Here is a 13421-nt window from a genome sequence, read left to right as displayed (position 1 = left end):
TTTTCTATTAATAAAATCAGTACTATCAGTACTACTATAAAATTAGGAAATTTTCCTCTCATCACAAGTACTTTAAAGCTAATTTTAATACTGGAGGCACAGTACAGATTAAAAGCTTTGGATTTTGGCTACTATACACTAACACATCAATGGAAAATATTTACTAACTTTTTTTCAATAGAATGGCTGAATTCCATGCCAATAACAGCTAATGAAGGGAAAAGGGAATAAGACAAACTAAATAAATGATATGGCTGGTGTTTGATTAAAAAAAACCCACTGTGTATTTAATGATTCACATTCAAGTCTTTAAATTCAGTTTTGCTTATAACATTTATATTATGTAAGTGACAGAAAATGCTTGAAGAAATTACACTTATATACCTGTTTGAAAATTCTATTGTATTACTGAATTATTGCTGGTTTCTACAGGGTTTTTATACCCCTATTCTTCTATCAATTTTCAAGTTGTTAGAAGAAATCTACAAAAACCTACATTTCATATGAATTAAATGAAACTTTTCCAGTTCCTATGGTTTTCTGTTTCCATCCTTTACTTGACACCAGATGGCTTCAAGAAGTCATTCCTTTTTTATTTTTGTCTTCCTATGGTAAAACACTAGAAAAGGAAAAGGAGACATTCTTGATCTGATTCACTGTGAAAATGGGGGGCAAATCATAACATGACAATAAAGAAGGGGGGTAATCCAGGTGCAAGCCAGACAGTTTGCAGAGTGCCTGGCTGTTGTACTGGAAAGTGCAGCAGAGAAAACAGAGGTCCAGGTATGATTTCTAAGGCTTGTGAGGCAGGTAGAGGAAAACATGAGTCTCCAGTTAAATTAGCTTTCAAAATACACCAGTGTTTCAGTTTAGAGGGGCAAGACTTCAGTAGTTTTAGCAAACCAAGCTGTACCTTAAGTCATGGTATCTAAGAAATGTAACCAGGTTGAAGAGACAGGCTGAATACAAAGCCCAGAGAACCCTTTTTTCCATTAAGTTTCTAACAAAATTTACTTCCTTAACTGGTTCACAGATGTCTGTTTCAGGATGGTACAATAGTTTGCTAAAAATGCCTTTTACAAACCTGAATGTAATAAGGACTGAAGAGCATTTTGTAGACCAAGCGCTTGACCTTTGCTCGAGTTTAGAGCTGTGTTAACTAAATTATTAAGCAATAGTTTATAATTTAAAAAATACAATATCTAAAAGAATATTCTTTCTTTTGGCCATGTTAAAAAAGCCAGCTGATTTTTATTCTCCTGGGAACACTCAGGACTTGATAAAAATTTTCATATCTCGGAGTCAGTCCAGTGGGAATATTTTTGACATTTCTTCAGAAAAATTCTAAACCCTGTTCCTCACCCTCACTCACTCATAAGTGACCGCTGAAATGCATAAGCCATTTCTGGTGCCTCAGATATTGTTCCCGGGATCAAAAGGCCATTTCTGGCTGTGAAATTCTGGAGATTGAAATGTTGTTGTGTATTTCAGGACACAAGGTTATGCTTCACTAAAACTTCATCCTAGAAGTGAATATTCAGAACTTGAAAGAAAAGCAAGCGTATATTGAGAAAAGTGACCTAGGTTGTTCCATATCACTACTACTGAATTTTTAATTCCCACAAAAATGGCTCCTCATGTTCTTGTCTTCACTTCCCTGTTTTAGCATGACCATATTAATTTAATAAGCAGATTGCACTGCAAAAATAGAGGGCATGCAAACTGCCTATTATCTTTCTCTCACTTTTAAAATACATCTCTCACTTCTTTTCAATGAATTCAGCATGAGACATGACTCACTGATGAAACTGACAGCAGATTGCCCTTGCTTATTGATTTCACATATGTGTCCCTGCTACTCTTAGCATTTGCATTCAGGGTCAAAATTATGTCATATCCTGTCATTGGGATATTTTTCACAGTTGTTTTTCTTCCTGACAGTCAGTTCTCAACCCCTAATCATCAGGGTATTTAAGCAAGGCGTGCTATTAGTAATACTGTGAAAGATCACTGCAATAAATTATTTTAGAAATTAACTTCAAATAGAATAATCCTTTATTGTCAAAAAGCCCTTCTAAATGCAAGCACAATGATGTTGCATAAGCATGCTGTGGATATCTTGTGCCAAGCTACAAAATCTGAAACATTCAGGGTAGCTCAATATTGAGAATTTACATTAAAATTTGAGTTTTCTAAGCGCCAACTGTTTCTCTCCTGCTCACATGTCCTCACCCAGCCCTGCTCTCACACTCATGCACAGTCACATATACATTTACAGACTTTCACAATCAAAGAGCAAACATTCTTGGGCAATGTACTTTTACTAAATACAGGTGGGATAGAAAAGCCATTCACATTTTTAAATTATTGAAGAGTGGTAATAAATCCATTGATGTTCTTTGCTTGATGTTGCACTATTTTGTTAATATGGTTGCTTTTTGTGTGGCAGAGGATCTCCCATTCCCAAACAGCTGATTGGAATCAGACAAAGATGTACCATTCCATTTTATTGATTAACCTTATAATTCAGAAAGCACTTCAGAGTTTATGCTATATTTCTAGGTTAGTTTGGTTTCCTTGGTGTGTTTTCTAGTTCTACACCTCTTGCAGGAGACCAGGCAAGTTTTGGTGGGGTTTTTTTTGTTGTTGTTTTGGAAGGATATCATCAAAAAACTACTAAGATCTTTAAATTGTAATTAGATTCTGAAGGAAGGAAATGCTGCCAGGTCTTTGAAGGAACCCTTGAAGCTAGATCTATGGTGAAACTGCAGTCTAACACTTCTGTGTCTATGAAACAAGAGATACAATGATTTTATTCCTGCTCCTTGAAGTGACTAAGCTTTCAAATAACTCTTGCATTCACCTGTTCTCTCTGTGGGCCTCCTAATCAGCAAAATCCTGACCACATTTTGTTATCTTTTTCTTTTTTTATCTTTTTCTATAGATGATGCCCTCATTCCTCCTTTTCATTGCTCTTGTGCCATCCTGCCTAGATTACAGTTTCAGAAAGCTCCAATCTAGATAAATTTTTGAAGCAATTAATGTACCAGATAATTTAAATACTTACGCACTTAAATAGTTGAAATATAAAGTTAATTAAAAGTGATTACTTCTTTTCTGATAATGTCTTATCATACAAACCTACCCTGACAGGTTTGATAAATCTATTTCCTGGCACTAGTGTCAGATTGACATGGAAACATGACTGCTGTTAATAGTGAAATGTTAATTTCTCTAAATAGAAAATAACAGGTTCTTTCATTAAACTACAGCTACAAAAAATGAAAGAAGTGCCTATTCTTTGTGCATCAGCAGAGTTATCACACAATTTTCCCACAGAACGTGGCCACAATCTGCTTATAAGTAGTGTAACACTGAGCCTCTGGGAAATATACAGGTAAAGCCAGGAGGATTAGAATTCTATGGCCAGAAATATTAGGAATTCAGGTTTTCTGCCTAGTAAATGCAATAATTTCTGAAACTTGGATTTTTTTTTTTTTTTCTTCACAAATATATAGGATTGCTCTTTTATTTCTTTGCTGACTCAAACACTTGTTAAGCACTCATTCAGCTCATGCCTGGATAGGTATTTAGCAGAATCATACAAAAGGCTTCCTTTCAGTAACTTTTAGAACAGTAGAGAAGCATACAAATTCAGGCAATTCTAATTGTTCCCACAGTAAACTGAAAATATTATCAGGTAGAATAAGGGTCACAAAGTAAAGGAGAAAGTATAACTAAACTTTTTAGATGCAAAATTGATAAAAAACTTCTTGTTCATATAAATAAAAGCAAATATAGAGGAAAAATTTAGAAAAGATCCATAAAAAACAAGATTTTAATTAATATTAATATTAATATTCATTCAAAGGCTTTCTCCCATGAGAGGCACATGGACTGTGTGAATCTTCACTGCTGCAGTTGGATTAAAGGAGTTGTGCATGCTTACCCCAAACAAAAACTCTGCTCCAAGAAGCCAAGTGAATATAATTATTCCTTGAAGAATAAAACATTTTACAAATCCGTGGAAATCTCTAACTTAATGATTTAGGGCAGGGGGGTGCATGTTTGGTGTGAGAGGTCTCAGAAGGGAAGGCACAGGATGCAGCACCAAGCAGTGCCTGGCACAGGGTGGTTGGGAGCCAGGGCTGACACTGGAGAACACACAGCTCTAGGTGGCCATCCAACAAGGAATGGCCAGAGAAGCAATTACAGAGCTGGAGATGGGACAAGCTAGCTTCAGGGGATGAAGAAAACAAAAATAAAGTGCTTAACATAAGTAAAAATGCCCCAGGTTGGATGGATTGTATGTAATGTAAGGTTTGATGTTACAGGGAGTTGTAGATGGCAGACGATCATGGTGATACCAAGAAAAAAAAAAAAAGACAAAAAAAAAAATCCAAAAAAACAAAACTGCAAAATAAATCTTCTTTGTCACCCTGAAGCTCCCAGGAGAAGACTCCAGATGCTGCCATCTCCCCACACCCTTCCCCAGGCTGAATCCAGTACTTGGGACACAGGCAGGAAGTGTAAGTGCAAAGAAGTGGCAGGTGCCAGGAGGTTTTTGTACAGCACTTTTAAATATATTATTGTGGTATTTTGTTTTATGTCTTTTTATGTGTAATACTAAGTGCACAGAAAATGTGAAATAATTCTGTGATTAGATTGTCAAGATAGCAATAATACTCACACCAAATCCCCAGCTTTATATTTCAGAGGTCTCATTTTTGCCAAGAACAAGACCTTCAGCATAGGAGATGGTATGTTATCAAATTCCCAAACACAAATTAATGAAATGCTGGAAAAAAAAATCCAGGGAAAATAATGGAGTTTCCAAATCTTCAGTGTTTTCAGGTCACAAAAATGTACCTTTTCAGAAGACAGTTTTATCAAAATGAAACATAAGTTGTTTGGTCCATTACAGAGGTGATTCAAGAAAATGGAAACTAATTCAAAAAATAATAAACAGGGTATCCATAGACTGTATTCTAATAAGAAGAATTGTATAAAAGCATTAAGAAGCTTACTAAAATATAAAAAAAATAATAAATAAGAAATTAGATGGAAAAAATATTTTCCACAATATTTTCTCTAGATTTCCCTGGTGTAAAAGTAAAGGAGAAGCATATGGAAGCTCATGTGTTCTTTGAAAAAAATTATTATTGATTGCGCTTTCATCATTTTAGCATATTCAATAATTATCTTATTGGTCAACAAGTTTTTATTGAGGCTTTTTGTGTGTTTGTTTCCTTCAGAGAAATCTTTTCAGGTTACTCCTTGATGCTTAGAAAACAGATGGTATTTAATAAGTAGACTCTAATTGCAATCAAGAATGAATGATGAACAAATTTAAAATTAGATTAAGTTTGCAGAAGTATCCTGCTATCTTGTTTTGCAAAAGATTATATTTCTTTTTAAAATCCTAGCACTAATCAATGATGGTTGGATGTGCATGCTATAAAGTTTTACATTACTCTTGAATTTTCCTCGGCTGAAAACAGCACATTGAGAAATAATAATTGAGAAAGAAGGTTAATCTAAAACTTGTGAATCTCCTTTAAGTGCAGGTTTCATGTGGCTATAAAATTGCATATGGAATTTAAAGGCATTGTCCTGAATTACTGTCATGATAGTAACAGTTGATAGAGGCTCATCTCTTCCTAGACTAATAAAAGAGAGGAGAGAATCTGAGTTCACACATTCAACTTAAAAAGGAGCTGCTGACAAAATTAATAGGAATGATGTCCAAGCTAGTTGTGACACAGAAACAAATTTACTGTTTGTAGGAAAACTTTGTAGGTCATACTTTTATTTGCCAGCTACAATGGGTTGCTCAGTTTCCAGAAAATGTCCCAAAAATGTCAGGTGAGCTAGAGAATCCTCTGCTCTGTTACCTAGGCTATCTTCTGTCCAGAGATGTTTCATTTCATTATTTCTAAATCATCTGTGATGGATGTTTGTACCTTCATAGGTACTGAAGGTTTGTACCTTCAGTCTTCATAGCCTCTGAATATTTATAGCAGTGACAATTCTGTGATTTCCTACTAGAATCTAATTATTTGACTGTCCATTTTGAAAGTTTATTGGCTGTTTTATTCTGCTAAACTGAACTCCTTGTTTTTCAGCTGCACTTTTGGGTGTTTTTTTATTATTATTCTTAACTTCATTCAAAGCAGCACAAAAATGTAACTGTAAGAATCAACAAAGGAAAAGAGAAAATTAACCAGGTGCTTCTTGTTTCTTATGATATATAAAGGGAGGATTGGAGAGCAGAACAATTTTAAAGAAATTTAATAGAAATAAAGTGAGACAGGAAATGGAGGCAAAGCATACATGAAACCTTGGTAAACAGATAGACCATGGGTAGGATTACACATTAGAAACACTGATCAAATGAAATCTGAGTAAATGTGAATGGAGAGGCTCAGACTGTTAAAATGTATGTTTTGGTATCCCTTTTTGATGAAATATCTTGCTATGTAAGTCCTCAAATGACTGCAAGAAAATAATTCTTTTATCAAACAGATGAATGCATTTGAATTATGTCTGAGGAGTTATTCTGGTTTTAAAGAGTGGGATGCAAAGCTGAGTGGAAACACACATTAATTAAGCTGCCCTGCCTGCAAAGTCACTGCTGCCAGATTTTCTTGCTGGGGAACCTGGATCACCTCCTGCTCCCTCTGCTCAGGGCTCCCACGGTTTAAATGTGGATTTAGCCTGGTTTACCCTCCCCATGAGAAGAGGCAGCACTACCAAGGCTTCTGGTGAACTGACCTGAGAAACAATGCAAAGCACCAAGCCTCCAGGTAGCAGCATCACTACTAGATGTCAAATGGTAAGTTTAGATGTCTAATTAAATTTTCATAAAGGAAATGGTGGAATAAAATATAAGAGGAAGTTAACTAAATATAGAAGAATTGAGGAGGAATACCTCTGAGATCAACTGCAGTGTACATCTGACTCCAGAGACAAGGAAGGAAGCTGGTATTTGTTTTGTGAAATTTTTACCCATGTTTTTAAATCTGCATCTTAAAAAGAAATCTAATTTAGAAACATCTAAAAGACCCCAGCTACATTAAAGCAAGGAGCAAGGGACTCAGCCATGTGTCTTTTAGAGGCTCCTTTATTTTGCAGATGTGGATACAGGAGTGACTTTGAAGACAGCTGGCACAGAGGCTGGAATGAAGACAGAGAAATAAGTTTTTCCCGTGGTACCCATTGGCCATTGCTTCTCTCTGATTTGAGGTCAGGTAGGGACTTTTCTGCAGTCAAAGTACCTGTCAAAAAGATCTACACTTCACACAGCATGAGGGAAGAGCTGGCCAGCATACTGATGTAAATCTATTGTACAGCACCTTTCATGTGGCTGTGAAATAGAAATCCTCCTTTGTTCTGGTCCTGACATTTTCCAAGTGTTTTGCAACACTTTTGGGAGGGACAGAATTTATGAGTTCTCCTAACTTCCAGAATTGTTTGGAAATTTCTATACTAAAGGCAGGAGAGGGTTACTCTTCTTAAATGACAAGACTGTTCAAAGCACTTGTAAAAAGTCCATCCCTGGCCTTCTTGTAGGCCTCCTTCAGGTACTCTAAGATCTCCCCTGAGCCTCCTCTCCTCCAGACTGAGCAACTGCAGCTCTCTCAACCTGTCTTCATAGGATTAACAATTTACTTTAAGTTGTTAATAGACCCCTCCAATCTAGAGTGACAACTCCAATCTAGAGTGACAATTGTGTGCATAGAGCCACAGAAAATAATGTGGCACTAGAACAAAGGAACAGGGAGGTGCATCAGCAGTCATGTGGGAGATGCTGGCAGTTTAGATGAACGAAAATTAGCATGAAGACGACACTGCAATCAAAAAAATGCAGAAATACTTGCTTTTGATTAGAAATATAGTGGGAGTTCATTATAACTCTTGGAGCTTTAGTTTCTGCCCTGATACAAGGAAGAAGCAAATGTGAGAACAGGAGGCATTCTCAGAAGGTGATTCCCAGTCAAAGCAGTACAGCCACAGTTCTTCAAAATACTACAGCTAGGATTTTCCTAGCCAATTCCTGCTCTGTTTGGATTCTCAATCTGAGTCAAGTAAACTCAGTCTTTAACATGGAATAAATGTTCATACCTGAAGATCTCTCCCCTTTGGGTCAGCTGTTGATAAGAATTGGCTGTGGAAAAGCCTGCTCTAAAACACCTTTAAAAAAAATTCCAGAGTTGAAAACCAAAATTTTCTGTTGAGTTGAAACTCATCCTCAGCATACCAAGAAACATTGCAGAAGGAATTTTTCAGTAAACTACATACTGCAATAATAAGTATGCATCCTGCTCATAAAATCTTGCAACAAGTTCCATTACATGGATCTATTTATTATTTATTGCTTTGGAAACCACTCTTCTAGAGAAGGTCTCTAACATTTGGCTGTATTAATGTGTGCCTCTCAGTTGCCATTAGTGATGCTGACAGTGCACAGCTTCATCTTTCTTTGATTTTCCTGAAAAACCATATTTAGAATTAAGGCCTCAGCTTCCATTAGAGTTTTACCAGAATAATGATCAGGATGCAAAACAAGAGCAGTATAAAAAACATTTAAACCAGTAGTTTCTCATGTTTGAGCTGCTCGTAGACTCATGTTGTCCCATGTTTGATTCTGCAGCCTCCAGATTGTGGTTCCATGGGTGTTCTTAAGCTGAGGTTTCTGTACATCACCAGCAATGGGACAGCAATGGAAGATTTTCCTGGGTATTCTCAATTACAAGTTATTGGCTAAAGAATTCCATCTTTGCTACTAAAGATGACAATGCAGGGCTCTCATGAGACCAAGCTCAGCCTCATCTCACTGGAGCTTTTGTTGCCAGCTCTCCTAGTTCCCACTTGGGGAACTCCGTCCTCATCTGAGGGTTTGGAGTCTTATTCTTGAGACTTCTTCCAGACCTTCAAAGGTTTTTTCTGGTTTTATATGAATCTTGGGGGTAAGGGACTTTGTTTAGTCATGTATTATTCAGAAAGGCTTTGTAGAAAACCCAGTATGACTGATTGTGCAAAGCACGCGTGCTTTTTGTGTCTAAAGTTTTCACAATGTAAACATAGTGTCAAACAAGGACAAAACTCTCAGCCTTGATATTTCATAAATATTTTATAGCTTCAGCATCAGGAAATGAGAATAACAACCTATGCAAATGAAGGAAACACATGCAAAGTTGGTTGGTTTAGAAGTTCACTGATATCTTTATGTGCAGATGCTGAGTCTGATTAGGCTGCAGGGAGAGGTGTTCAGACACCTTTAGCATTTTCTGGTTCAGAATTACATCTTAAAAGTAGATATCTTCTGAGAGGAAAAGAAGGAGCAGGCCCTGATCTCTTCTCTGTTGTGACCAGTGACAGCACCCTATGGAATGGCCTGAAGTTGTGTCAGGGGATTTTTAGTTTGGGTACTTGAAAAAGAATTCCACCTAGAAGATGGTCAAGCACTGGAACAGGCTCCCCCAGGGCAGTGGTCAGAGCACTTGACAGGTTCCAGTTTTATGGACAACACTCTCAGGGACATGGTGGGATTCTTGGGGTGTCCTGTGTCAGTGTCAGGAGTTGGACTGAATCCCTGTGGGTCACTTCCAACTTAGGATATTCTGTGATTCTGTGAATATATGCTTATATGCAACTCCAAATCCCCATTCAGCACATAGTAGCCTTCTGCCTGAGTCGTGGGCTGTTGCACTGTGTACCTTACTGGATGAATTTCAATTGGCCAGGGATTACTCATATTAAATAGCTCTGAGATATGAGTCAGAGTCCTGGAATGTTTAAAAGGCAACAGAAAAGTTTAAAGTACAGGATAATAAAATAAGTCTGTTTGCTGGAATATCTCTATTATTTTATTCAGATATAATGCTAGTAGACTTCTGTAGAATATTCCCAATAGCATAGAGCTGAAGTTAGATCCAATTCTTGAAATTTTTTCTTTCCCACCTGAAATAATAGCAAACTAGCCATAACTAAGCCACCTTCAACTTGAGTTAAATTGCATGGAGAAAAAAGATAACTTTTCAACTTTTTTTTTTTCTTATTGCAAGGTGAAGCTAGGATAACTGAAGTATATTTTCTTTTTTATTGTACCGTGCAGTAGCAACTATTCATCGTATATTTTTATGCACACGTGCATAACTTTTCCCTCAAAACCCACAAACAGATTTACAAAAACTGCTCATTTCTACATAATTCAGGGATGATTTCCTCTACTGCCAAAGTTACTGACTGAAACTTCAGATTCAGCGCTACATGGGAGATTTAGCCTGTGATCGTGACAATCCATTTCAGCCTAAGACTCTCCAGCTTGTCTGGCACTGATATGCCATCGTTGCACTGTGTGTGCCTCAGCATCTTTGAGCTGCCTGACACTGTAACACCAGCTCAGAAACTAGCACTGCACACATTTAGGGTATTATGCTTTAAAGGCTTTAGCTGTTGGTGGATTTCTGTAAAATGCTGATAGAGTCAACATTGATACCGTCCTATACTGTTAGAAAGGGCTGAGACGGCACATTTAAACCCAAAGATACAGCTCAGCTGGAGTCTAGGAGCATTCTTTTTATTGCACCACAGTTTTATATTTCATTCCACTCTTTCCTTTTCTTTTTCAAGTCTATGGAACTTGGTTGGTTTGTCCTCAGAGCTCACCTCTTACTCCTTAGTATTCTAGACTAGAAGAAATTTGGAGCTTCTGGTACAATTTCCTTATAAGAAAGTACAGTTGGAAATCGTATACCAAAGCTTCTAATTAGAATAATTTCAGGAGTGTTAAAGCCAGCCAAGTATTTCAGTTCTACTGAGTGACAGCAAAATTCATTTTACTAGATCTATTACTAAATGGGTATAATGGTTTCTTGTGTTGTTCAAGCTTGGTCACTTGACGTGCTTAATAGTCTGCTGGAAGCAGCTGGGTGTCATTCCAAACTCTCTTCCAAAAACGGAATAATAATGAAGAAACACAAAGAGGGACTGTTGTGTGTTGGATGCTGGGTCTCCTAATGCCTTTCCATAACAGAATATTTCATTTCAGTCGAGAAAGCAATTTATACTCAGAAATCATGTTTAGGTGTTACTTGGTGTGTGCTCAAGATTATTTAGCTGCACCCACCATAAGAATTCACTAGTGGAGTCGGAAGCTCTATATTCATGGCAACAGCAGTTGTAGATTCCTTTGCTTTGCAGATTTCTTTACTTATTTTCCCTTCTGCTTGCTATCATTTCACATCTCTTTTCCTCACTCTTCTAAGATAAGCTATCAGCAGGTAGCAGGGCCACGTAGGAAGCACGACCTGCTTACAAATTACATCTCATCCCGTGTAGATGCATTCCTTCCACACCACGCAGTACACAGAATAAGACCTTTCTATTTACCTTGGGGACCGGCAACTTCTGCTGAGAGAACAAGCGTAAGGAAATGAAAGGATTCAAATACTTTGTAGGAATGCCTCGTGCCCAGTTTGAGGCCAGGAAATCTTTGATGTTTTAGGCATGAAAAATCTCTCTGGCCATCGCAGCACTCTCACAGCGCACATCTAATTTTGGGAGATGCGACTCAGGCTAAATGAATTCTCTCCCCTTCAAAATTGCTAACCCAGACTCCTGAGCAGACAAGGGTGAGGGCATGGGGCCTGTCTTTCAGGGAGAAGTCTGTAAAGGAGGGAGGATCCTATAGAAATCCTCATGGTATATCCTGCTGAAGGATGTGGGAACAGGGTTCAGGGCCATCAGGGTGTTCCAGGATGGGATGAGGTCAAGGCTTTGTTGATGCCACAGAGCTGGTGGTACCCCCAAGAAGTTCTCTCTCTGCCCACCCGTCCCCTGCAGACACTCTTTCAAGAGCTCCTGAAGCCTTGAACCTTTTTGCTACAGAGTCCATGGCACCCTGGAGTTAAACTGCTGTCAAAAAGGAGACAGGGAGGCTGGAGCAAAGTCAAAACACTTCAGGAATGACCCACCTGTCATTTTTAACCAGGCAAGGCACTGAACCCTAAAACTTAACTTCTCCAAATAAAAAGTCCATATTTTAGCTATTTTTGCATATCATGGACCTGCTGTGTCTCAGATTGTCCGTGTGTGGTATCAGTCACCTAATTTTTTTTCCACCCATTTTCTTGGATAATGTTTCAGTTTTCTAGCAAACCTTTTCTAAGCATGTTGTTTTCTTGACAAGCTCTTTACCTATTTTCTGATAGAGATTTCTGCCTCTTTTTGGCCTTCATGGAATCAACAAAGAATTGGAAATATTCATGAGGCTTCATCTCCTTGACAAGCATTTATTCTCTTCAGATGAGTGGCTCACTGTCCTGTATCTAAAAGAAGTCTCATTTTTCTGACAAAAACTAAGTCTTCAAATATATCTGGAATTTATACTGTAATCTACAGTACTATTCATTTTTTGTTGTCATGAGCAAGAATTATTTAAGAAAAGGTATGTTGGTTTTTTTTCCCCACAAGGCATTATAATCCCTATGACATTGCTCTTTTCAAGCAACAATGTTAAAGGAAATTTATTTTCTCAAAATAGATGACTTATGATGGCAGAGTATCATTTATTAGACTTCAAGAAAAAACAAAACAAATACATTTGAAAGTGATTTTTTTTTTTGCATCTGTGACTACAAATTTGGAGAAATTTTTCATATATAATCTGGGTCCATTTTTTTCCTTCTCCAAAACTGTTGTGCACACACAGAGCTAAAAAACTTCTGTAAATTATTCCATATTCTGTAGATGCTAGAAGCATGATTGTGTCTTCAGACTTTTTCTACTGTAATGTCTTTGACTTCAGAGAAAATACTATTGACATATATGGGTTAATGTATATTGGAAACAATTTTGTAACTGATGTGTAATTTTTTTAATTCCATAGTGCATTCTGAAATTTCATGTTTTTCAGAAAAAATTTCCCTTTAAAAGCAACTTTAAGAAACAGTGGAATTTGATAGGGTATATAAAATTGATTTCCCATGGTATGTAGATTACTAGAATTTATTATATTACTACTGACTCCCATATACTGTAATACATATTTTCTTCTTTTTTCCCTAGATATTGAAATGTGCGTGCTTTATTTTTTGTGTTTCCATCAAGTGCATCACCCTATCGTAGCAAGAAGGAAATTTAGAACAGATTGGTAAATTTCACATAGCTATATAAATGTGGAACAAACCTACTGAGATGATGGAACTGCCTGACATTAACAGAAATTTATATGTTGATTTGCTCTAGATTTACAGCAGAGAAGCTGAGATTGCTCTAATTGTAACAGGGAATCTGCATAAGTCAGGTGTGTGAAGTATTTTGATGAGTCACCCTAGATCAGTCCACGGACCTAGCATGAAGCATAAACCCAAGTATTTATGTGGGTTTATTAGAATATTAACTCCAATGTAATAAAT

This window comes from Haemorhous mexicanus, chromosome 2 (genome assembly GCF_027477595.1).
Source record: "Haemorhous mexicanus isolate bHaeMex1 chromosome 2, bHaeMex1.pri, whole genome shotgun sequence".
Taxonomy (NCBI): Eukaryota; Metazoa; Chordata; class Aves; order Passeriformes; family Fringillidae; genus Haemorhous; species Haemorhous mexicanus.
Note: the sequence above shows the minus strand (reverse complement) of the source record.